Genomic DNA, 26,759 nt, shown 5'->3' with positions numbered 1-26,759 from the left:
ATTCAGCACATCCTGAAAAACTCACTGCTATTACTTTTATTGTTGTTTTTTTTTCTTTTCTTTCTTCATTTTTCTTTCTTCTTTTTTTTAATTGCAGCAGCATCTAGAAGCCCCAGTAAGGAATCAACATGAGATATAACAAATATATGTATACAAACAAATGGAGAAAACACAATGTAGTAGTGAGACATTAAGCTTGATATAGTAATGCTCAGACACAGTGCAACAGAACAACCATTGCTACCTGGTAAATGCAGTAAGTTGCCATAGACCTTCTTTTCCTAGGTTAAATATGGCCTCTACACTTTTCGGAAACCATTCAGATTAAGTTAAGTATGTGATTAATGCTAAAATAATTTAAAGAGACTGTGAATTAATAGAAATTAAGTTAAAAATGTATGTGTCCATATGATTTCCCGGACCACCTGCACTGAGGACTGGCCCCTCTCTCCTGCTGAGTGACTGTGGAGCACACACGAGCTAACCTTAGGGCATACACATTTGCACAATTTACCGCGGCATACCCACTTACAGTGCTTCAGCTGACCACAGGAGCTGCCTGTTTGCGGTGAACAGCGGTTCACATGGGGTGAAGGCAGGGTAATATGGCTTGGTGTAATATCCTTTTTTTCTGAACTAAAATTAGTTCAATTATTTTATTGTTGTTGTTGGCCTGCGGAGCAAATGCACAGATGATTATCAAGGCTACTGAATTCATGGCATTTGGTAAACAATAGAAATCTAATCATTAATTTTAACTCTTAGTTCAAATGAGTTCGGAAGAGGTTGGCTCAATATTCCTTTATGTTTGCTCATTACTTGATTTTTAACTGGTAAACATCAGCTGTTAACTTACTTATCTCATCCTACTGATCACCCTATTCTGCTCCCTCTGTGAACCTACCCTGAGCCTCCTCTACCTAAGCCATATCTTATAATACACAAGGTCAGTCTCTCAGGGTGATGTGTGCTTTTGATGAGCTTCAGCTTCTCTCTCTTGTACTCTCAGCTTCTCCCTCTTGTGCTCTCATTTATCACCACCTTGGAATTAAAGGAGTTAAATTTAATTAAAGGAGTTAAGGTTTCTGCTGAAAGCAATCACAGGATTGACACTAATAGAGAAAAGAAACCTACCCATGTGAAGTGAAGAAAGAGAGCAGGCCGGGGGAGAGAGGGGATGAGGAGAATATGGGGAAGCTGAACTCAGAAAGTGAACACTGTCAGAAGATTTGTCTCTGGAGTGGGGAGAGAAAGTATTTCCAAGGGAACACAGTGAAGGTGGAAGGACAATTTAAATTATTTAAAAATGATTACCAGTAATAAGTATTGTCAACTAAAATATAAGTGCATTTTAACAATTGACTTCCACCAAGTCTAGCAAACCCGCTCATGTATAGCAGTAAGTAATTCCATTTTGCATGAGTATCCTGACATTTGAAAACATACATTAAAATCCTGACATGAAAGATTTTAGAAAAACTCTGAGAATTACTTTAAGATCTTTGAGTCGAATCTAGAGTTTCAAAGGATGTTCATCTGTATAAAGAATGACTAGAAGCTCAAACACACAGCAGTATACCTTAATCATTATTGCTTTATTTTGTTTACAGATGCTTATTTTGTAGGTCATTTCCCCAGTCCCAAATAGTGCTTGTAAGTCTTAAATAATGTTATATAGTGCTTTTCTCTATTAAAAAAAGGATCAGCAGTCAGAAGGTGGTATATTCCATTATATTTACAACTGTATTTTGGACGTCAGTCACAGCACCAAATGTCAAACTGTGGAAGATATTTTTGCAGCAGCATCTGGTTCTTCACAGATCTCCAGATGCTGCTATATTGGTGGTTTTGGAGTTGTTTCTGGGTCAGTTATTTTGGGACATGAATTGTCTGACTGTTTTGTCCTCTCAGAAATTGTTTTCTTTTGATTTAAACTCTAATACTCAAGGTTTAGCCATGCAATTCCACACAGAATTGTTTTATACTATAAAAGGAACTTAGGAAGGTACACAAAGCAATACAGTATACATAACTCATGAGGAATACTTTTTGTGCATTTTATTTAGAAAGGTGATACATTCTACTTCCGGAACATTTAAGAAAACAGGAATTTACAACTATTAAGCAACAGAAATGGTAATCTGCTGCAGCTAAGAGTTAAACAGGAATTAGTGTAAAAGCCATTGTGGTCATGGTGCTGGCAAAAATAATGCTACCCTTAGCAATAGGAAAACAGACGAGGCTTTAAAATTCAAGCCACAAAAATGTAAAATAAGGTGATTGGACTCATCTGTGGATTTGATCCTGAGTAAAGGCCTATGAGCACTTGCATTTCCTAAGGAACAGGACAGGAACCTTTGGAGCAGGACTAACGAACAAGAAGTACACAGCGAGCAGAACACTCTGGCACTTGTGATGCCATGATAATGTCAATGCCAAGAAGATTTTTGGTGTACAAGATAAGTAACACAATGATGCACTTCTTTCTGTTTCAAAATACATTTCAGAAAGACCACATTCTGCTCACATTTTTCATTTCACAGCTCATCAGCAAGGCTATAGAATGTAACACATATGTTGCAGAAACACTAACTTAGAATGTTTTAGATAGTCTTTAAAAAGTATGAGGATTGTTTGATGTATCTTTCTGCCTGCAAAGCCACATCCTTTCATTAGTGAGGCCAACTGAAGAAGGATAAACATGCTCTGTAGCATAAAAGATCATCTAAATTATACCAAACTATTTTTTTTAATCTTTGTTAATGTCATTATTTAAAATATCCGATGTCTCGGACCTTTTCAGAAGTTAAATCTGATCCAAGTTCACACAGGGAAGCTTAGCATCTGGTGTTTTCCACAAAATCTCTTTTTCTGCTAGCATGACAGTGTTTTAGGTTTTTTGACTTTAAAGTAAAGATTTTGTGTATACAAAAGCATACACTTGTGTAGGACTGTCTCTTTTCAACCATCAGGAAATACAGTTTGTGGTAAAAATTCTACATGTGGAGTAAAGAAAGAAATATTTCTTGGAGTATTAATTGTTAGAAACACAGATTGTTTAGCAACGGTTAGGAAAACTTTAGAATCTGATCTCACGGATGCATGTTAGCGTGTACAGAAAAGTCAGTTCAATAACAGGTTTAGGATGAATTCATCAAATGTTATCACACGACCTCTGTCTAGTTCATGAAATGCTTCATCACTCCGTGCACTGATGATCGGCAGTGCTCCATTTCTGTCCTCGTAGCTACTTCAGACTATGTCACCCAGAACGTGAAGGGAATTGCAGCTCAAGCCTATGTCATGTGCACGTGCTGGTGTGTGCTCACACACACACGCACGTATATATACCATTTGATTATATTCATTTGCATCTTGGAGTTTACTGTTTACTTTATGGACACTTTTTTCTCCATCGAGATTGCAGGCGAAAGGAGATGTATTGGGTCATGGCAACTAGTGTGAGAATATCCAGATTATGCAGCAACAGACCAACCTGGATTTCAAAAATAGTTCTAACTCTTCCCAGCCTTTAACTGTACAAAAGAGAAATGCAAATCACAGTCTTGAGTGTACCAATCACATGTTATTTCCCAAGAAGGAAATAACTTTTAGCTTTGGGGGATTGTAATGAGAAAGATATTTTCAGAATACCTGACAGAAATATTACTGCAGAACATTTTCTACTCGAGGGTTAATCAACAGCCATTAAATTTACTGGACGGACTCCTCCAGGTTTTTAACGGGCTTTGTATCAAGGCATCAATGTCAACTCAGCCAAAGTAATTTGTATTTTAACAGACTTTAAGAGTAGAATCAGAACTTTTTCAATGCAAACAAAGAAATAAGTAATAACCTTTTTCTTGTTCTCCCTCTCACAGCCCGACGTGGTTTACATAATACTGTCATCATGCTTTGCTCTCTATATAGAGATAGAAGCATTTAAGATTACATTTCATATTAGGCAGTTTATTTACTCCAAAGATTAAAGCAACAGTCTATCTGATGATGGTTTAGAACTCCTATTCCATAAAATTTTTACTTGTGAGCAAAACAAATATTAAAGTGCAAAATAGTCAGAAGAGAAAATAAAGTTAGAATGTGCATAGGAAGAACACAGAGAAAATGGTGCAATGACTGTTCATATACAGACAATAACAAAAGTTGAAACAAAACTTTGCTATTTGAATTTCTTTCAGATGGCCTAGCTTTTATGCCACAAATCGAAATAGAGTAAAAAAAATAATTTCTAATGTCAGAAAGCAACAAATTATTATTACTTATTCTTTTGGAATTTTTGGTAAAGGTATTCTGAAACACAGCTTTAGTCTATAATGATGCTAAGTTTATACTTTCACTGCTGGAATATGTTTAAAGGTAGAATTTGAAAGAAGAAAGTAGGGGTGAGATTATTGCCTCCAGGGCAGCAGGCTACTCTATATATAAACCTCAAAGTTGCAACACTATGGTATATATTACAGAAAGCCACCTACACACATGCTTTAAGCTACAAATATATTTTAACCACCTATAGTCTTTGAGACATAGGTTTGTACTTAATGTCTTTGCTGAACTGAGTGGCCACAATAGATAACAGAAAGTCATGTCAAAAATGGAAGAAAGCTATAGAATGGATGGCAGTGATACATAATTCCTAGGTTAAAAAAAGGGGGGATAAAAATAAAAACAGTTAAAAACATATACGAACATAATTGATCTATTCTGTACTTCTAAATCCTGAAAAGGAATCCACTAAATTAAATGAATCATAGAAATCAGAGATGCCTGTATGTCATTTTCTCTTCCAAAGTCAAGAATAATAATATTTGGACAAGGAAAAAGAGAGGTCAGTTTGAGTCCTACATAACTGATGTTTTAAGAAACTGTATTTACATTAAATTAAAACAATCATGTTCTATAACTTTCTCAAAGAAAAAGTAGCAAATTAAAATCAGGTTGTTCATAAGAATTACCATATAAAGGTAATGCTGAAGTAATTATATAAGCATTTAAAACATCTAAATTAAAAAAAAAAAAAAAGGATTATTGAAAGAGTTCCCATTTTCTCTTGCTATTTCAAACTCCAGCCTAACAATCAAGACACTTCATCTTTCTTTGCCTCCATTTCCCTATCTGCAAAATGAGTCGTGTGGTATTTATAACCCTGGAAAGTCCTTTATGATCAGCTGAAGACAAGATGTTACATAGCTGCTAGACATTCGCAGTGTGCCTTCCTGCTGTGTGATACTCACTACGGAGAACATCTGTAGTCTTAATCATAATGATAAATGCAACATTTTGAGTTGATGAGCAAAGGAAGTGCTACACGCAGTAGAATCCCTGCCATTCCTATTGCAGTGACACCCGCAACGTGCTAGCCGCTGCTCTTGCACACACGCGCACCCAGGCAGCCAGGCCCTGAGGGTCGTGTTCCTAGGAAGTGGCGGCAGTGCTTTAATGTAATTTACAGTAACAGACAACAGCATAGTGCATGCTGCTAGGCAAAAATATATCCGAAGCATGCTCCATCTATTCAGAGATGAGACCAAAAAGCGCTTTTAGTTAGCTGTTAGTAGGATATAGAATCTTAAGGATTATGTTTAATTGTAAATATTTGTAAATACAGAATTGCAAAGACAAACAAATACTAATTAATAATAACGATTCCTGAAAAACCTATACATTTCAATTCACCATTATATAAGATATCGTATAAGCACGTAATATAATCAGTATCTTAAGAACTGAGTTCACCTGGTCTGTGAAATGAGTGGTGAAGAGTAAGGAATGAGGTAACAGTGAGACAACCTTGTTTTTGCATGTTTCTTGTTCTAGACCAGCTCTGTGACCAGTTTCTAGGTAGAAAGCTGTTTTATTAAATGAGGCAAAAATAAACATCCATTGCATTAGCCTAGCAATTGTCAGCTTACAGACAGCATTTTGTGAGCACCATGGTCCCAGTGATTCTTATGGAGGATTGTAAAGGCTTCCAGTTAAATTTTACTTTATATTGCTCAGAGTTATTCTATCTTTAAATCAAGTGCATATTCTGCCAACAAAAAAAGTAGGCCCTATGTGTATAGTAGATCACATTCACTCCGTTACTAATTTTATATTTGATTCCCTGAGTAAAGTGCAACTTCCAAAGACAAGAATCTTTTTGTTGTTTTTAATTAAATATTAATGTAATCTAAAAGAAAAAGACGAAATGTCTATCATTTAATGAAGCAATCAAAATGACATAGGAGCTTCAGTTTCTCAACATCAATTGCAAAATATTTTCTTATTCCTGAGGGATGCATGAAGCATTCAAGGATGACTTGGGATTCTTAATGCCACAAACCTCCAAGGGGGAATAGAAGAAGAGTATCTGGGGGACACAAAGTTCATCAAAAGGTATTAAATATAAATCCTTCTTTGAAAACATGTTTTGAAAAAAAAAACATGCAGGAAAGACAGACATTCAGTAAAGTACATTTTCTTTACAAGAAAAAAGGAATGTCATTACGGAGATCTGCAAACTCTTTTAAAATCCTGTTTTGTATAGAATTGCTCCATCAGGGATTCCCATCCCTATTCTTGCAATTACAAAATGGCAAGTGGCCTGCTAACTATAATTTTTTTTTAATTGCTGCTGCAAATACCTTGTCATTGCTCCTAATGTAATTCTTTCTTTCTTCTCTTTTTTCCACCTTCCATTTTGTACTACACCCTGAGAGTTTTTCTCAGGCTTGAGACTTAATGTGGACTTTGGGTACACCTTTGGCTAAAAAAGATTACCCTTTTCAACTATTTTTTTTTGACTAGCTACATTTAGATGCAGAATATGTTCATCTCCATTATTTTCTACCTGAAAATATGAAAAATAAAATTTTGGTTAGTGTTTTTTCCACTTTTATCAGAACTTTCTGTGCATCCAGAAACTTCCTGCTCACCTATTCCCACTAGTAGTTTTAATAATGAATTATTGCATGGGAAACTTGTAGTGGTTCACTGTTGACTCTAATGAAGCAAATGAGTTTTACTATGGATTAAACTGAAGCCTGCTTTAGCCTTTATGCTTAAACCATCACACATTCTCATAGGCAATTTATCCTCCATTGTGCCTATTAAGGTGTGAATCAGTTACATTTTTAGGGAAGTAGCAGAATGAAAAGAAATATTCATATTTTAACACTTGATACGATTAGGATCCATCCAATGCTCCTCTTGCCAGATATTACCTTTGCTATTGAACAACTACCATAAGTAAACCATTAAACTGGAATCAGCTTGATGAACCAAAAGGAATATGAAAAAAATAAAGATTTTTTTAGAGAAGTGCCTGAAGCGAAAGTTTCCATCACCATCTCCTGGATGAATCACTGACCAAAAGAGACCTGGATATACCTGTTATGTGAGGGAAACTGCTTACAGTTAGATTGGTATTCAGTGTGGCATCCTGCTTTTATCCCTGGGCAATCTGATGTGGCACTGCTCTGTACAACACTGACCCGAAATGTTACCGAAAGAACATCTGCAACCCTGCGCCACTGCTTTCTGGATAATAGAGGGTTTCTCATCTCTAATATTCTGTGCAAACTCTCATCAAATGAGGACTTTGAATTATTCTGCCTATTTCATTGTTATTTCTTCATCATACATACATTATTTTTAATAAATAAAAATAATAATATTTTCCCTCCACATTTTCTCAAAATGCTTGTTAGATTTTCCTTGTAGTAAAATTTTAAATAATCTTTTCATCCTAGTAAGACAAATCTCCATCCAAAGCTTCTCTGAATTGCATTTAGATTACAGCCATGGAGTCTGTGGCCCCTACCATGTAATATCACAAGTCTCTACATAAATTTCTTCCTTTCTTCCCTCGTCTATATTATGGAGATTTACAGTGATTGCCAGTGCAGGTGCAATTAGTCAATGTTTACAGAAAAAAAATGAAATAATCTATGAAAAGCACTATGAAGTCCAAAGAAGTAAAAATAATAACAGCAGTTTATAACCTGCATTGTCGGCCAAAGTCCTGAAGGGGATGGATTAAAAATCTCTTTTCTTGCTACTGCTTTATCCAAATCTTTTCATTTAGTCTGGACTAATTTATACTGTTTGTAACTTTAATAAGTGATTCCTCATACAATTTTCCCCAGGAATCTTGACAAAAGAGGCTTTTGTTTGCTGTCCAAATCTGTGCTTCATCTCCAAAGAACATATTGATTTTTCACCTGCAAATAATGAAAAGTTTAAGGATGTGAAATGCAACAAGACAAAAAGATAATAGCAGCAGCAAAGCACTGGATGTGTTCCTTCTTTCATTTCCAGAGTGGTTGTTGACAAGAGCAGGCTGGGGTGTGCTGAGAATGAAAGTCCTTGTTGATCACCAAGGAATTCAATAACAAGGCTAGCTCAAGGATGGTGGCTGCATTTGCAAAGGCTAGTGGTTGTATTTTCAGCGTGTTCAGAAATTCTCAGTAATCCTCTGTGAATCTTACATGTATGCCAATTTCCAAGTTAAGTGGCTGCCACTAGAAATCATATTTTAATCAGCTTTTCTATGTAAATATTTTTTCCAGTAGAGATTTGATGGTCCTGTTTCAGTTGCTGTTGACCGAATGATGGAAAATATTTTTAAGACCATCGCATGAAAAAGTAACAGGACCGGAGGTTTTCTGAGAGCTAAGACCAGGTAAGGTGATCTTACTCAGTGATTACTCACTGAAGTAAACAGAAAGAATTCCTCTGACCCTGATCTTAAACCAGATCTCAAAAGAGAATGCTGCATAAATGATTCAAAACAGTAACACATACTATAATCTGTAATTCTCCTGTGCTCTGTGATCTTCTTAATACCTTTTTCTGCATATTACATCATTAGAAACATTATACTACACACAACATGTTTTATCAGTTTTCATAAAACCTGTTACGGAACTGATTGTTAAGAAAAATTTACTTTACAGTAAAACTGTGTACAAACTCCCCTGCACAATTCAGCGGTAATTTATAGACAGATAGTTGTAAGGTAGTCCCACAAAATGGAAACACATCAGAGAGAATAAAACTTCAAGGAAAATGTTTATACACTTGCATGTGACTTGCATTATTAACAAGACCATCTTAAATGATGGTCTTGTTAATAAAAACGCCACATATTTCATGTTATATAGGAGTGTTGCTCCTCTACTTAGCCTCCATCATGAAAAGAAAAATGATTAACAGACATGAAACTAACCTTTTTGGAAAATGCCTTAAAAGGACATTGAAGCTTAGATAAAATACAAAACCACAGACCTCACAAATTTTAAATACTGGAAAGCCTAACCATTCAAGAGGAAGTTTCTACTTAAGTAAACAAATGTTCGAAGGCAAGGAAATACAAAATTAATGGCATGCAGACAACATACATCTGCTGTCACAGTCCTTCTACAGCCAAAGAGAAGTTGAGAGACAGCTTGCAACCTATTGTCAACAACGATTATCTCATTCTTAACCTTACAGACTGCATTATGAAGGAATTTTGACTTGCTTTACAAGTTAAATAGTGAATACTGACTGTCCTTTATCTTGATTACTGTATAGATTAGGAAGAAACTCTACTATGACGTAAAACAAGTAAATTTGTGGCAAGCTTCCAGAAGCAGCTCTTCGAAGCTGCATAAAGGTCTAAGATACTCTATGCTCTAGAAGGGATGGGTAACTGAGCAAAGGGCAGAGGACACGGTCAAAACAGCATGATGAGTGGAAGTTAACACCTAGCTCAAACATCGCTCAAAATGAGAAAAAATATTAATATCATACCGCCCTTCTTAGCCAGCAATATTGTACTGCTTGGTAGATTGGGTTTATGATGCAAATTATGCTTGAAAGCCTTTGTAATGAAGAACACTTGTTTATATCATATGTGTTTGATTTACTGCTCAGCTATAGTCCCAAATGGAAACTTGTGATTTGGGATTAGTCTATAACTAATAGTTTTAGATACCAATTACATAAATGAAGTGTCTCACTTTTATAGAGCTAATTAAGTACTGAAGAAGAAAAGGGAATACTTTTCCTCAATTTCTCCATTAAAAATAAAAAAGACTACTGTTCTTCTGTCTACATAGGACATGTCGCTAGCAGCATCCTGTTTTTCCAATAATTTAGTCTGGTGCTAGGGATGGTGAATACAAACAGACAATGAACATATCCAGGCATTTAGCGTCAATTTTTCTTTTCAAGGAGGTGTAGATTTTCTTTGTACTGTACCACTGCTAATATAAGATTCATACGGATGTTTCTGATTAGAAATCTTAAAATTTATATTTGCCAACAAGGCAATAGCAAGAAAAAGAAAAGAAAAAGAAATAAAAGAAGAAAAAAAAACAAAATAGAAAAATATGAAAGAAGACTCCTCTTTCTCAATACACACATTTTCTAAATTGAATTCTATATGGATAAGTTACTGTCCCAATCTGTGTGGCATTCGGGAATGCCAAAGGATATCTAGGCTAAGTAGACCCTGAAGCTGATCTTAGGTTTCATTTGTTTCCAAAAGGTGAAGGTATTTTAGTTATTTCTTCTACTTACATTAGATTATTCCCAGCTGTTTGACTAACGATACATTTTACTATAGCTGCTTATTCGGTATAAGTCCCCAGGAAAGCATGGGATCCCTGTGCTGCTAGCTGCCTGTCTTTCAAATGCATTTAATTCTTCCTTATTAGTAATTACCTGTGAAGATGTAGCGGAGTATGGACAGGTTGTTAATACTGAAGAAGCAAGGGATGGGGGAGAGAAGGATGAAAGATGACAATCTAACTAGATGAAAGGCTCAAAACTGCACAGTACCTCTAAACACTGGTACATGCAACCTTTCTCTCTACATCTTAGCTCTTGCCAATGAACGTGATATTTAAAGCACACAGTTCAAGAAAATTGCTTACTATTCCACATAGACTTAATTAGTGAAGTGCTCTCTCTGTGTTCTTGTTCATGGTCTCTCCAGCTTCCTTCACGTGGGACAGTTATTTCCTCACTGTGCCCCTAAAACCTTTATAGACATAGTAAGCCATACATGTTAAGTCAAGCCGATGTACTTTGTTTGTACTTCAACTTAATCCCTTTGAATTCAGTATAAAAGGTCTATTCTCCAATGAACATGCACATACAACTTCCTTTAATCCTAGTAAGGTAATAGCTGTATAAGAGCAGTTCTTTCTCTCCGGTAACAAAATGAAAGATGCAAGCCAACGGGAAGAAAAATGTCCATTTATACAGTAGTGAATAGAACTCAACATGTTTGAGGTGAGTTATTTACAGAAATCATTCTGGAGCTATAAACAGTCAGATCAAAAACTTTGCTTATGGTAATGACCTAAAGACACTAAAGGTTCGGGACCTTCCTGGAACCAAATGAATTACCATAAAGAAATTCTTCCATCTGGTCTGTGGCTTGTTATATAAACCTGCTGCAAGAAAGGTCCTTCAATGGATATGTAATTGGTCAAAAGATAAGAACTGAAAAGTAGGTATAAAATCATTAAGGTAGGAGGACACAAGTATAGTCTACATTTGTCTGTCCTAGGGTCTGTAATTATTCTTCTGAGTCAATTAGCGCAAGACAGGAAGTAAGGAGTTTAATTGTATCAAGAGAAATTTAAGCCAGTATTAAAAGGAAATGTCCTCACTGTAATATTAGTTAAGTTTTAGAGTAGATTGCCAAATGTTATATTTATGCATCTTCTCTGGTCAGAGAAATATCCTACTGGATGGAGTGCCTGTTTCAAACTTTCAAGCTGCCTTCTTCTTCCTCCACCAAGGACCTTTATCAGATTTCTTGCTGATCAGCACCCTGATGGTGTGTGTGATCAACACACTGTGGTGCTCACAGATCACTTTGGTGCCTAATGCCAAAGAAATATTTCACCTAATAAAGTAATTCTCCATTGTAGTAGCTTTTTTTTTTTTTTTTTTTTTTTTAAAAAAAAAAGATATCTCTATGTGACCCTTATTAGGCACAGCTTTCTAATACTCATTTTGTGATAATGTAGCAGTTCTTAGACTTTTAACTCAATATGGAAGCAGAAGAACAATGGAAGACAAAGACCTTCCAGTTAAACAGAATTTGTGAATTGACACTGACTTTTACAGCTTTTGGAATCATGAGAATACAAAGTACATAACATGATTCTCAAATCATTATCCTAGTGAGCTTAACTTATGCTTTCAGTTGCTGTTACAGCACCAGCAAATAAATAGTAGCAACATTAACAATGTGGCAATGTTACATATGTAACTCTAATTTCTAAAACGTATTGTTCAATTTGCTTTGTGAGATATAAGATATAGGGAAAGTCTCCCATTTACAAAGCAGATAACAATCTCAGAACTTGAAATTTATAATTTAGGTTGCAAAAAGCTATTCACATAGACAAATGGTAATGCAGTATGAAATACCAGTAATCTTTATGATGACAAAGTCAACCTAAAGTAAACATTCATCCACAGTGCTTTGAAAACATGAGTATTGGACTGGAGGTATATATTTTCACTTTTTTCTAAGAGAGCATTATTGACTACATTAAATACAAAAATGTCTTTTTATTCCACAAATTATAGCATATGAAAACACTATGAAGCTTAGCAAACAGGGCCTTTGAAGTCATAAACAGAGGAAAGTTATAAAACTTCCATGGGAAAATGACAAACCATTTACTGTAGGGTATTGCTCAAACTTGCATTATTTTTACAGGCCAGAAGGCAACAGTAATTTTTTTTTAAAGCTCTTGTTGCAGTAGCAAAACATGTTCTTTTTTTCATAGCCTTCTTTCTCAGGTGGTTGCCACATGTTTGACTTCTGTGCAAAGGTATATTATTTCATCACTTACCTCTCTGGCATACAGTTCATTTCAGGATGAGATTTCTTTTAGAATTAGAATATTTAGCCATTCTGTAGAATAAATATAAACCAGTTCAGCAGAGGCTAAACAGCGGCTTATATAAGAGGGAGGAAACAAAAGAAGAAACAGTCCAGATATAGATCCTGGCCCCAGCTCAGAGGCTTTATACCAGTCTGGAAGTATAGAAGCAGCTATCAAAATACATTAAGGGACTGTCCCAAAATTTCATCTGTGGAAGGGAATTTTTAGTTGTAAAGGAGTCTGATGCTAGCGCCAGAATAGGAGCTTGCCATCTACACACAAAATTTCTCTTCTAAGTTAGTCTCATTGATAGACCCTGAGGTCTAAAAACCTCAGTTAGCTTGTTTATTCATTTTGCTCTTTTGGGACCTGTCTCGGACCACAAGCAAGCATGACCAGAAAAACACTGTGAGAGGCTGTTTTTATGGTATTTAACCATCTGACCAGAAAGAATTACAGAAATCTCCTGGAGATGTTTACAATCAAGAGGTTTGCATAGTAGAAGAACTTATGGATCCTTTGTTTAACTAAAAATCATCCAGATTTATACTGAGGACAAATTAAATAAGAAAACTGTGCCCAGTCTTATATGGACATACAGCAAGGTTAAAAAGTCCTTCCATTCAATGCACGAACAGGTAGAAGGCTGCAGTACTATTTCCTTCAGCAGGATAAGTGTTGTTACCTTTCCACATATTTTTTTCTCTCCCCCTATTTTTAACAATTTTCTTCTCTCGCCCATCACTGAGCAACTCAAAGACCATATTTTAAAACTGTATAAACTGTACTGGTCTTTTCTTCTACCTTTCTTATGCTGACTGCTGTTTAAATTAAACTATTTTACATTGTCTCGCTGAGATAGAAGGAATCAGAAACTTCAGAAAAAAGACTGGTAATATGCACCATTTTCTCCACTGGTTTTGACCGCTGATGCTCCACCAGCTTCCTTTGATGGCTCTACTACTGAGGATAGCGAGCCATGCAGACAGGTCACTTATCCTAACCTCCATGGGTCAGATTTTATCTGGCATGGCAATAAGAACTCCAACACAGCTGCTAGTTCATGTCATTAGCAGATTTGGCCCTATATATCCTGAATTTTTCTTTTATCAACATAGCTGACTGGTTGTATATATAAGACTGAGCTCAAGGTCATCTTCTGCTCATGAGGTATGGCCTAGAATCCTACAGAGCCTTAATGAGAGACTCAGAGGGAAATAGGGAATACATCACCAGGATAAACCTTCTGTCCAGTTTCCTATCTAGGGTAAAATCCTGTCTCTACCACTGTCAGTTGACTTATTGTTATTTAGCTATTGATTTCAGTGAATATAGAATTCTGGAATTCTATTTCTACTGTACTGCAAGTGCAGTGTAGGAAGCTGGGAGACACTGAGAAAATTAATCTAGTTTCCAACATAGGCTTAATATTTCTGAATATTAATAATATTCAGAAATATATACATAATTTATTCATAATTTAAAATAATGCAAAAGCTCTTTTGATATTGTCGATAAATATTGTCATCTGTAAGAGTCAGAGACATTTCGTTTTCTTAAGAGCTGATTTTATCTCTTTCTCATTAACCTTATTTCATTGAATACTCTTGGGGATAAACAATGCTTGTTTACAGAATTAGTTGTAATTTTTTAAACAGGATAGCAGTCTCTTTTTTCACCATCAAAATTTAACTCCCCATGTGGATTTAGAACCTCATCCTTCAAACATATTTGCATGAGTAATTTGTTATACCTGTTTAGATGTACATTTTCATTGATCTGCAAAAGTACTCATGTGAGCAAAGATACAGTCTTGAATAACTATTTGTGAAAGTGGGGCCCTATTATATATATAAAAAAAAAAAGCTGAAATAAAGCTGCATTAAGAACGTGTCAGTACTTCTTTCTCCTGAAATTGTAGAAAGTAAATAGATAAACCGTTGCCATTCGTTACCTTCTCCGATAAAATAGGATTCTGCATTATGCTGTTATAGTCTTAGATCACCAAAGAATTTAAAATGCATTGGATTCATGCTGAAATGCTGTGCTGAGTCAGGACCTAAGAGGAAAATCCATAATTCATGGATATAGTGAAAGGTTAGGTCTTGGAGGTCAGCTTGATCTCTGGATTTTGGAATCCCATATGAAAAGTTTACTTACAAGACATAGAGTGTGTTAAGCATTCAGAAGAGTACTTCTTTATAGAGTTTATAATAAATTCACTTTTCTATGTACTGTATTCACTAGAGATTCATATTCTCCTCATAAACCTTGTAATAAATTTTTTACCTCTGATTTCAAATGCTGTGATACTTTTTGTAATAATAAATGTTGTCCCAATGGGACTGTGAATATGCTGATCACAAAAAGCATCTCGTGGGAACTTCCATAACAATGAAATAAAGACCTCCTAGCTTCTCACACAGAAAGTGAGGAGAATCTCTCTTGAATATTGGTGTCTACTGTCAACAATTCACATAATATATGACTTAGTTCTGTAAAAATGTTTTGCTATCATATACAGATAATTCCAACTTGTTATGTATATGTTTGTAAATATCTGGAAGTTTCTTTCTGGGATGCTCTGTGTTTCATTATACCTTTTCATTGTGTGTTTATGGTTTTATTGGTGGATAATATATTCATAAATTAGGTGATTTAATAGCGCATTGTTTTGAAATGCAGTGCAGAGTTTCTAAATATTAATCTTTCAACTCCCCCCTCAAATGGGGAATCTTTAATGATAACCTAAACACTGTTCTGGGTAAAATTTTAAGTTACTATCTGACTCATATACCATCTCTGACCTTTTTGTCCATTTTTAGCTTCTTATATAACTTGTTTCCACATTATCTGACTAGACTCAGCTGCATTGCTAAATTTTGCTTGGAAACAGAGATCTCCAAGCTGGCTTTCACTTCAGGCTCTGCTTGTGGATCTCTCTCTTTCTCCTGTGGCTATAAGATGCTTATATTGTATCTACTACAGTATCTGACTGCCTAAGAGTCTTCACAACACAATACTGGAAAGAGCTAATGACTTAGTATATGTTTCTTCCTCAAAGAAAGGCAATGCACATTTCATCTAAGGTCACAACATGTGTTGCAAACTACAGTGGAGAGAAATGACATCTAACTATGGCCTTCTGTATTTCCGAAGACTAGCATTACGATTATAGTGTTTTGGCATTCTCTCTTTACTTTCCATATCCCAATCTTATTTTAGCTCCTGACATGCCGGGAACTTTGCTCTTCCTCTCTCCATCTCAATTACGTACTCCATCTGATAATCTGCCCTCACTTTCCCCTAGAAAGTGACCCCAACCCCAGAAACCAGAACTCCTCTCAGTAAGCACTTGGCTTAATCTTTTCCTATAATTAAAAGTGCCTGCCATTCCTTTCCCTTGCTCTGGATACTACTGGATAATACTTTTAATGTCCGAACACAGTTCTGCTTGGCCCCAAAGTACTGCTTGCTTTACACAAGATACTAGTGCACCTCAAGGCAGCCTGTAAGAGCAGACTCTTTGCTAAAGATCAATAGCAAGAAGGCTGCTTAAGAAGAAGCTTTAGATTATTCTTTATACATGCAATGAAGATACAGAATAAAAAAATAACATCTTTACTCCCAGCCCACCTAACCCTCAGCAATAGTCTGGATGGCCATAAAGTCCAGGGGATTTTATTCACATTTTATCATTTTACTCATCAATGTTACAGAGGCTCTATGCTTCGTGCACCGGTATGATGCAGAGGAAGGCAAACTGCCTTCAGGCTGGCAAGGTGAGATAACAATCCAACGACAACAAAAATAGTCTATGTAAGCAGATGCTGAGAAGCAAGTTTACAACCCTGATCATTTCCTGTTTAGAGAAAGGGCAGAAAAAGAGTTAAACCTGTGGAGCTGAGGGGGAAGTAACTTCTGGTTTAACCCAGATCTGCTGCAGCCAGAATCCTTTCTCTGGCCATACCCTAATTGGATGTGCAGGGAATAACACCTATGAGCCTCTGAGCACTGAGATAGGAAAATGCTCCTCACATTTTGGAATTTCAGCCTTAATTGTATTCTTATCAATGTGCATACTACATTTATCTTAGGGCCGACATCTCGTGATCACAGTTTCCTTTCCCATGACACCCCTTCGTCACAAACTATAAAGCTGTGTGTACTCTGTACTAGAATAGGGTTACCTCTGCTCAGATAAGCCGTCTTTATATGCTGTGGGATGGAGAAAAAAAAAAAAAAACGCCTTTGGCACAGTCGTGAAGAAACTCTCACAATCAGAATCTTTACTCGCAGAAAATTGCAATTACTGTTTACTGGAGTTTAAATACAGAAAAAGAGTGAATCAAACAAAAGCTTAGCACAGATTTCAGAGTGTGGTTCTATATGTTCAAGTCTACTCAAAAAATAAGATTTGTCCTTTTAATCAGTTATATTGACTCAAATTATATTATAAATATAATATTAATGATACCATATCCTGCCAAAGTTTTCCAGAAATGAACATAGGGGACCTAAAGAGATTCTGGGCTTCTAGGTCATATTTTGTATGGAAAACATTGTTTAGTTAAACACCATTATAAGATTAAATGCTTATGCATTGAACTGCCAAAAACATTGTTTATTTAAAGTGGTTTGTATTTCCTTTAATAACAACCATGGGATACTACTATAGCAAACTCATATCTTAATTATATGGCTTTAGGATTCAAAAATATCCTAGAGTTATCTTCAGCTAATTAGTCCTCTGAGCTTATTGAATTTATTTGTATTGCATAGGTCCTCTAAGATTCAACCATCTCATCTGTTTGGCTGGAAAAGAGTTAGAGGAGAAAACCCTCTCTCTTCCCCAAATCATCATTTTAAACATTTAAAAGTATGATACATGAACAAATTATAAGCTCTTTCTGTAATTATTAAGAGTTAACCAACAACTCATTTTGAATGGAGATAATGGGTCATTATTAAATTCTAGGCATTTAGAAGTGCTATAGGCATTTCTTTTACTAAATTGCAGGCATTATTTTTACAAATCAGAAGCTTGGAAGGGCAATTAGAAACACTTGCTGCAATTATTTTCTTCTCAAAATTTCACATACAATAGCAACGTTTGTCTTGCGCCTATGCTACTTTGCAAAGCTGAAAACACTTCTGCAAAGCTGGGTGCCCTAACATCTTTGCATCTGTGGCTTTCCTCACTACAGGATTAAGAGAGCAATAGTAGGATCAGTTGTCAGAGTCCCATCTTTCTGACAGAGGTAGAAGAACCACTTTTCCTTATCCTTGCTACATATCAGTTCCGAGTGATTTAAATATTACTAAACAAACATTATCTCAAGAATTGAAGGAAGGTAAGAGAGGGCAACTCAAGACTTAACAAAGAAAAGGAAAATGGCACACTACTTCAAAATTTCTAACAATTTTAGAATAAAATTCTAGTGGCAGGACAGGCTGCTAGAAAACTGCTGATTGCTCATTGCTAGAAAACTGCTGATTGCTCATATGGTTGCTTCCTTCTTTCCCCTGCCCTCCCAATAGCTATTTATGTCTTCCACTCATTTTTTTCCCCTTTTTTCTAGTCCTTGTCTTTCCATTATGCTACTCTCTTTTTTTTCCCCCTTTTTTGTTTTTTTCTTTCTTTTTTTTTTGAGGGGGGGGGAATCTAATTTCTCCTACTCCTCCCTTCAAATCTCTCTCTTTGAGTTCTCTAACGTTCACCAATTTCTTTTGTATAACTTTGGAGAAGTGATGCCAATTCCATCTTCTCCCTTGTTCTCATGAGAAGAAGCCAAAATCAAAGGAAGTTCTGTTAAGGGTAATCTATGAAAACTTTGTGAAATACTCAACAGCTTTCCCTACAAAGTCCAGTCATTGTCAGAGCATGAAAGACATCTGATGAATGAAAAAAATCAAGACTAGACATCCCTCGACATCTGATATATCTATTGTAAACCCAAACATTATGAATTCTAAGAGGAGATACATCTCATTTGTTAATATCTACCCACTGAAGAAGGGTATATGTATTTAAAGAATTTTGACAGGAGCGGACTTTGCCATTAGTGAAAGTATATTTCTTCCTAATCTTTCATATAATAGTATAGTTAGGTAAACATGAACCTGGATTAACTGTTCTAAAGAGAAACAGTCAAAATATGTCATGTTCTTTTTTTTTTTCCTTCATGTTTTATCTTGCTGGAAGGTTTGCAAATAGTTGGTTAGTCACATATCTCATTTTACCATCTTTGAATGGTTTCCACAAATTTTGTATCTTGAACTCAACTTCCAGACATAACCAGATCACGCTAAGAAATAAAAGTGAAAGTGGATTGGTTTTGATATCAGGTAATATTGATGTTATTAATAAAACACAACTAAACATATGCTCAAACTACTTCAAATCACAGATACTGGAACCAAAGATCAATTTGCACATCAAAGTCACTTTTACTGATTCTGTTGAACTAATATTGGCCTACATTTGTTCAGATAGGACTATGTGACGGGTGGACACGTACATACACATCAAACAAACTTTACGTGATGGTTTCTTTAATGCAAGCACAAAGAAACAAAAAAAATCTTATAAAAATTAACAGGGTGGCTATGAAGCAGAAAGCCAAGCAAACTGGAAGGAGAAAACGCTAGCTACAACCAAGAAAAGTAAACTGTCAGTAGGCTTATCATCCATATTGTTGTCTTGTCTCATGATCTCTCTCTAGTAAGCTGGCAATATAACAGAGATCCTGAGCTAAAATGGAACGTGCATGTTATTTAATGTGTTAGTATTCCACAATCAGTTTAGATGTATAGAATTAAATAGATCAGATTGGATAGGGTTAGTTAACGAATGGACTGATTAAGGAATCTTAACTGCCTAAGGCATTAGGCATGGAGGAATCCTTCTAATGTATTTACATATGTCTTAAACTAACTGATTAGATAAAAACTTATAAATGCCAAAGGTATCTGCCCCAAGTGGAGCCACTGAGGGTATTTGCATACAAAGCATCATTTCAAAGACAGACAAATTGATTTGTGGCAGCTGTGTGGCTAGTTAAAAAATAAAAAAATAAAATAAACAACAGATTAGGGTAAAATAGAGAAACAGAGAGGATCCAGAACTGAGGAGCCCCCATGACAAGAGCACTCCATGTAAATCTTGTTATTAGCTCTTGAATGCAACACATATCCAAAACATAAAGAGTGAAATTCAGAACCGAGGACCGGGAGGAATTAGCACTGATTTGAATATTGTGTCCCTAAGCATCTCTGGATCAGTGCCAGGGACTATCAAGACTGATTTCACAGCAGCCTGAGCTGACCTAGCTGCTAGCTGCCCTCCCTGCTGTCTCCAGCTGCAGGACCCCCTCCCTCACCCTGCGCAGGTGCTCGCTCCAATCACCTTGGAGCATGTTGAACACGTTCACAGCAAGCATTTTCAGAATACTAAAAAAAACCCCAAACTATTCTTTTTGTTCTTTCTGCCCATGATCAGTAGTTTGTTTTGAGATTTACATATTAAGTCTTGCTAAATAAGCCTCCTCTTTATTTTACTCTCCAGTTGCTCTGATGTTGCAGGAGGAATTTAGAGTTAATTAGGAGTAATGACGAAAATAAATACGGTAACTCCACTTTCCCAGAAGCAGCATATAATTATTAAGATATTATTAATATATTTATATTAATATTTATACATTTTAAATTAAGAATATTTTAGTAAAATCTCTCACTAGAAACCATCAAGGATTTTTTTAACAGATCTGAGAAACTGCATGATGATTACAACACATAACTCATTTTTCTGATAATTTTTCAGCAGAGATGAAAAGTATTCCATAAATCTAATATGGCTGGACTATTAAGAGTAGCTGTCTCTGCCATGCATATGAAATTGTCTGCAGTGCATCACATTACGTTTAATGCACTTTTTAATTTTTTGACAGAACAATGTAAGTATGAATGATCAGCTGTTCATGTTTCTGAGCAGGGATGAAGGATACAAATTGTTTTGGATTTCAATAACCAGCTTCAACATGGTACAGCTCCCTGAAAGGTGATAAGAAGCTGATAAAGGTTGGTGAACTGCAGAAGGTATATTATACACATTTTTTTTCAAATTAGAGTTCTAAATACCACCTTGATGATACTTGCAAACATTTTTATTTTGATACATATACTTATGCTATTGATTTTTTAATCACAGAGCTTTGTGCAAAAACAATCTCCCCAGAATATTTCATGGCTATGAATCTCCAAGAAGTTTCATGGAATGCTGTTCAAATATATTTGCATAGAAAAATTCTACTACTGACTTAGGAAACAAAAGTTGTAACTCCTGAAAAAGATTAGCAGCTCCTCATAGTGCATTATATAAAATAGTCAATGACACAATTTAGAAAAGGAATTTATGAACAAAAGACAAAATGGAAAAAGACAGATAGTAAAGAAATGTGAGGAAAAAATTATTGAAAAAAAAATTCAGACATTAAATATCAAGGAACCAAATTGTGGAGTTCCATGGAAGACAAGAGTCTCTTACAACAGAAAATTCAATTTCTTGCTTTTGAAACAAATAATTAGAAGCTCAATTCCATAAAGATACTTTGTGAAGATATGAAGTTGTCATTTGGAGATGAAGTGTCCAGCACCCGTGAAAATTGGGCCATAATTTTTGGTGGGTGGAATAAGGGACTGCACAGCTTAAATGCAATGTTAGGACTTATCAAGATCCTTAAAACAGTGCTTAAGCTTCTCCCTAACATTTTAAGTGACTAAATTCCTCTGCTAATAAAATCCAAACGGTATTTCGGTCAGCTTGCAGGCTTCTGTCAGCCAATATTTCGTTGGTGCCTAATTCTCCTCCTACACCGTGTGTGGAGCAAGAATCTCACTCCAGCTATTCCTTCTAGGGAAAAAGACAATTAAAGGCAAGGCAATGATAAGCCAAAATCCCCATCTTACTTTAATGCCACGTGTCTACAGAAGGTTTAAGATTACTACTTTACACTTCCCATCTCTGAAAATTTGACAAAGGATCTTTTTTTGTTTGCTCTAGTAATACTCTTTTTTTCTCTAGTTTTACACGTATGCAATATGTGAGCTTGCAGATTTTTATGAATAGTTCTCACTATTGCAAACGCCAGGCCAGTATTAATTTGACTGTCTACAGTTCCAGAAGTTGTGCAACTCGCTAAATAATACAAAGGCATGCTCATGGATTTAGGTTTCTATCTCTTTGAAAGCTCATTTTGATGTTTATTTTTGATTAATACTGACACAAATGATTCCTTTTTAAGCAGCAAATCTCAGCTTGTTCATAGTGCATAAAGTAAACTCACATGAACTGACCTACAGGGCATTAATTAGGCACAGACAGATTATTTTAGTAAACATAAAAAAATCTCCTTGGCTTAGCTTGGCCTAAGTGAAATAGTTCAACATACACCCACCTAAACAGGGGCATGTGAGAGAAGCATTTAGGATTGCAGAGCTCTCCTTTCCATTTCCTCTGCCTCTCTCTCTTAGCTGATAGTCCTAGCAGGATATGCTAATGTTGTCATCATCACACAGCCCCCGACTCTGCCTTCAGGGAAGAAAAAACACAAGCTGGAGTGAAAGATTTCTCTCTGAAAGCCCATTTGAGAGGTCACCTGAGAGTAACAAACAGAACTCCACTGTGCTTTCTGGCTCGGAATATTTGCAAGTTTATGAAAGAACCACGGAGATATACAGCAGGGTATGGCTGAGCCATAGCGTTTTCATTAGAAAACATAGGAGGGTCTAGGGAGTTAAATTCAAGGACTGAATAGAAGTCGGTCAAAGCTGTGCGAGAGAGGGGCCAGGAAAGCAAAAGGCAGCTGGAGCTGGGCTGGTTTCCAAAGGCAAAGCAGTGGTGATTGATGATTAACAAGAAGACCATATAGTATCTTTGTATTTGTTTGAGGATTTTGTTATAGGATATTCATTAACTATTTATCGTGTGTGAGTCTACATGTGAAAAATATGCTTAACTAGCATTAGGTTAGTATTCATTGCAAATCAGGCGGCTTCCCAGGTTATTACAGGGTGATGACTCTTCAATAGTCTTCCAAACACCAAATGTATTCCTAAAAGGCAAGATGTCAGTAACATTGACAAAACATCCTGCAAAGAAGTTAGGCTTGTCAGCATTTCAGTACTGGGCACCAGGGTTCCCTGCTGCAGTCTAACACATCGATGCCTGGGAGCCAGCTACCTGCCCTCTCCTTAGCACGAGGGCACTCGCTAGTGCTGTCAACAGTAATGAAAGTGACAGGGGACTGCCTGGGGGATACATGCCGCTGACAAGGTGCCCTTCGCTACCAAACAGCTTGCAACCACTGGGTTATCCAACGAGTGTGATAGGGGCAACCTCTGACTTCAAATTGCCTAGAGCTATTCTTCTTCCGCCTATCTTCACAAGCGTGATGTCTCCAGACGTTGCTTTGCACATGTTGTACTTTTTCTTACAAATGCACCTCTGGCCTTAAAACGTTAATCGAACTGTATCCCGGTGGTGATTAATGAGAAAGCTCTTTCACGCTAACTCAATTGGTTTGATTCATTTTGTAAGCACATCATCTCTTTATAGCTTCATTTGACATTAACAACAGTGTGTTTCTGACAAGGATTGTTTTGCAAGTAAAAACACCTTTCCAATTAAATGCAAATTTGGAGACCAGAATAGAATGAATAGAATAGTATTCATAGCATAACGCCATTGCAATGGGTTTGTAAACACTCTCCTAACATCACAATGCTGTCAACTCAGTGGATTTATAGCATACTGGAATGCGACTCACCAGAACAAATAGGTTAAAGCACACAAATAGGTTGCAAATGATTCACATTTTGTAATGTTTCGAGATACTTTGTCAAATTCTTTTCCATGCTACCTGGACTCTCCTAGTGTTTTTGGCATCTTCTTGTGCTTCAGGTAGGCATAAGCTAAGGCATTTGCTGAATTGTTCAATTATATTTCATTCGCAATGTTTTGTGGAAGGGAAATAATTTTGTCCTGGCCTTTCTGATCCCTTCCAAAGTGAAGTTTTTCATTTTTCAGGCTTTTGTTCTTCTGGGAGAATGAAAACAAACACACAGAAATGTCCCATTTTGTAATCTTGTCTCTGCCACTAGCTCAGTGGGTGGCTTTAGGCAAATCACTTTACATAGAAGCTACCGGGGCCTTTTCTAGAGAGGAGGAAGGAGGTCTGGCCCTGAAGAACCATTGTTTTGGATGAAGGCCCTTTGCCAAAGTTCATTTCCCAGGAAAACAAACACTTAAGCAAATTTCTCTGTTTTACAAGTTGAACTTTATACTCAAAACTCAAGTGGGTTTGAAATTTACTTGAAGAAAATATAATTCAAAACTTCAAGGAATAACTAAATGGCTTTAGCTGGGATGAATGTGCTCCACAGTAATTCTACTGTTAATGAATTTAACTAACCCCTAAAGATTTTTACATCAGAGCAGAGTCAACTGATCTAGTTGAGCTCATTCACGTTTTTTTTCCCCTTTCTTTTCTTCTCTTATTTGTTTTGTCAGGTGGAAGAAACTCTACAGAAAACATTATATGCCTATTATTTCAAGGAAACTGTTAACTTTCTGAACAATTGCCAAATTTAATAGATCTCTCCACAAATTGGTATTTGTCCGTAATGTCTTTTGAGGGTGCTGCTTTCACAATAGCCAGAAATTGAAAACAGCCCTTGCTGATATGGAATCGCATCACGTGATATAACGACATTTGGAAAACACTCATCAGGAAAGGAAATGGCAGAGAAAATATGCTATACTGTATCTTGTGTTTCATGGTTATATTTAGTCCCTTACCAATACAGTCCTAAAAGGCAGCAAAAAAGACATAGAGGAGCTATGCTTTCTCTTGCTAGTGAGGAATGGTTAGATCCTTACATGCCTTATATACACACCTGAGTACTGTATCTTTTAATGGAAAGCATTAAACAAAACAAAACAAAAAATCCTTCTGCAAACTTTGTAACAAAAGATTGCTATTGTATATACAAAAATACAATTTTGAAAATATTAGGTGTATCCTTATCAAAATAAAGTATGGTAGTGCAGACCTTGCTCCAAACTAAAACCTGTCAGTATCAGTATTCTCAGCAATGATTTTCTGAAAATATAATGTTTTCAGGGTATACTGACAAAATTTATATATTGCATTCATATTTCCGAAAATTTTCCTGGTCTCCCTTTGGGTACAAGAAATTAATCTTAAAAGAGAGATAACTGAGTGAATTCTCTATGCTTACAATATCAATAATAAACATTCCTGAATTAAAAAGTAACTTTCATCTGCTAATTTTCTCTGTATGAAACTGAACAAACTTTATTAACACATTGGCATGTAAAAGGGACATGAACAAGTGACAGGACTGGATCAAGGACATATGGTAGGTCAGCAGTACAAGTAAAAACAGAATCCCATAGGATGTCTGGCAGTTTCACAGTTGCCATCTTTTTCTAGAATTTTACTTTAACAATCAAATATTTAAGTTAGATGTGGATGATTCCCTTTTCTGTTGCCCCCCTGCGAGAAATATTTTGAATTCCAATGATTTCTTTCTTTGAGTGCTAGCTGTGTTTCAGATGGTAGATTAAAGAAGGTAAGCTAGAATGAGAGTTTAATCTACGATCACAACCTCTGAGCCTCATCGTGCTTGGAGAGCGTTGCCCCACTCACAGGAAGACTGGTTGTGCTCTTGTAGAAATCCTCCTTCCTTCCTTCTCCGGCTCAGATAAGCTGGCTGTTCTAACTCAATGCAATTCGGTTAACTCCCTTTTATGCCACTTTCTTCCTGGTCCTCTTAAGGGTGAAAATGAAATGCATTCATCTAAATAGAAAGGTTCAATAGTGATGCTTTAGTAATTGGCTCATTTGTTCATTAACATGATTGCATCTGGTTCTGCCTTTGAGTCACCTAAATGAACTGTGAAGATGCAGTGGTTTTCCTCTCTTCACCGCATTACAAAAAGACAGTGTGAATTAGATATGTAAAAAGGGGGCATACTTTTTTAGAGAGGGAGAGATTTATACTCCAATTCTTCTGTAAAAAAAAATGGAACTCATTTCCCTGTTTCTACGATAAGTGAACTGGAGGTTTAGGCTCAATCTAGGAATGGACATTCCAGCTTCCATTAAAAATTTCCAGTTATTCTGGAAAAATTATACTTCTTTCCACGTTTTGAAAAACTGAAAGACCCAAGCAGTCTATTTTGAAACACCGCTGATACACCAAAGTGTCCTACACGTATGGAACAGTTTAAGGGACTGTGGGAAAGTTTAAGCGACTGATATTAAACTGTTCTGAATCTCATAAGGTACCTTAAAAAATCGCCACCCACAGAGTCCAGTAGGCTACAGAATGGGCAGCAAAGGCACCTCTGAGCTTTCTCTTGATTTTATACATGGTTTCCTAGCCCTGTGATTTTCTTATACAAATTGATATTGGTAGAATTGTTTATCAATTTGATATAATTTTCCTTTCCTATGTAAGAAGATTGGAAATTGTTACATATAATTCTGGCTGCAATTGTTTCTCAAAGGTTAGCATTCCATAGGAAGAAGAGACGCCATACCTACAGTGTAACACTGTATCTCAAAATATCATTAGAAAATTTGAATAACTGAAAATCCAAATTTCTCTATCTTTTTTTCCTCTACTTCTCTCTCCACATACCTATCTGAAGAAGGTAGATCCAGAAACTGGAAGCTATGATTTAGTGAAAGACAGACTTTCAGACACTATAATTCCAAATACATGCAATAATGTTAAAAAGTGTTTTACAGAACAAATATGTGTACAACAAGA

Source organism: Rhea pennata, chromosome 4 (genome assembly GCF_028389875.1).
Source record: "Rhea pennata isolate bPtePen1 chromosome 4, bPtePen1.pri, whole genome shotgun sequence".
Taxonomy (NCBI): Eukaryota; Metazoa; Chordata; class Aves; order Rheiformes; family Rheidae; genus Rhea; species Rhea pennata.
The sequence above is the reverse complement of the archived record's forward strand: the minus strand, read 5'-3'. Positions refer to the sequence as shown.